At 40.5% G+C, this 1263-nt stretch overlaps 1 pseudogene; it reads right to left on the bottom strand.

The window, feature by feature from the left end:
- Positions 1–292: 292 nt before the first annotated feature.
- Positions 293–994, bottom strand: LOC114094905 (T-complex protein 11-like X-linked protein 2; annotated as a pseudogene).
- Between the last annotated feature and the right edge of the window lie 269 nt (positions 995–1263).

Here is a 1263-nt window from a genome sequence, read left to right as displayed (position 1 = left end):
TTGCTGCCTATGCATGGTCCTTTCTAATTTTCCCTCCTCTCACCAAGTAACTCCAACTGCTGTTTTGGGAAAATGGATGATGACCAATTTGGCTGCTTCATGCTGATAATGGGCATTAGCTGTGGCAGTAAGAGATACCTCCTGCAAAGGGCCAATCTAGAGTCCTCAGCAGAAATCAGGAAGCCCCTCCATGGAGGGTTACATTTCCAAGACCATCTGGTGCTTAGTGGATTCTGAAGGTTTCTCATGCATCAGGGCAATCCAGAAATCCATAGTGGTGCTGGGCAAGTGACTAAAAGATGTACCTGGAGTTAAATTATTCAGCCAGGGCTTTAGTTATGTATTTCAGTTTATTCACACATTCATGTGAGCTGAATAAAACACTACCAGAGAAACTTCTTGCCACCAACAAGATTGAGGATAGGATAATAAAGTTGTACAACTTGGACTTCATCTCCTGGAGCTGCATTCTGTCCATCAGCAGAGTCACAGGAAATTAATCATTTCCATGATTCCAGAGAAGGAGGTTTAAGTACCCTGGTATAGCACCACTGTGAGACTAGTTGTGTCTGGGTTGTTTGGTTCCTTATCGGGAGATGAATATTCTATGCTGGAGGAGAAGCTGGGAAAGTCATTACTTGTAAATGGTGTAATGAGGTCTATGGATGCTTTGGTTAGCCATTTTGTGGTATAATTGAGAAGAATAGGCTGCTTGTCAAGGAATTCTTGAAATTTAGCTCATTCATACTGGACTGAATGTTACTGGAGGTTGGGTCAAATGTTCTGTATAGTATAGTTTACCATGTCCATCTTCATGAGGCCCAGAACATGGAATATGCTCCTAAAGAATTGTACTGTATCTGTTATGCTCTTTAGTTTCTGCACTGCTTCATTTCAAAGCGGTGCATGTAGCAGGATCACCAAATTGAGAATGGAGTTGGGGAGATGATTAACATTGAGGGTTCCATGCTGTTTCCTGTTTGAGAAGATCCATATCCAGAGCTTCTTCAACATCTTTTCTTAGACCATTCTGGCATGGTTGTAGGAGTGATAGCAAGATCTCCTTAAATTTTTTAGAAGTTCATGGGCACAAGTCAGGAGGAGTCTAAGGTAACTGCTCATGTAGATGGTTCCAAAAAGCACTGTACATTGTCTGCAAAAAGTTGCTTTCCAGAATGTTTGGAAATATATATTTCTTTTCCATGTAGATTATATATATATATATATATATATATTGCTCCCCATGATTTTGTGAGCAATGCT

The sequence above is a fragment of the Marmota flaviventris genome, chromosome 4 (genome assembly GCF_047511675.1).
Source record: "Marmota flaviventris isolate mMarFla1 chromosome 4, mMarFla1.hap1, whole genome shotgun sequence".
Lineage (NCBI taxonomy): Eukaryota > Metazoa > Chordata > Mammalia > Rodentia > Sciuridae > Marmota > Marmota flaviventris.
This window is presented reverse-complemented; position numbering and strand designations above follow the sequence as displayed.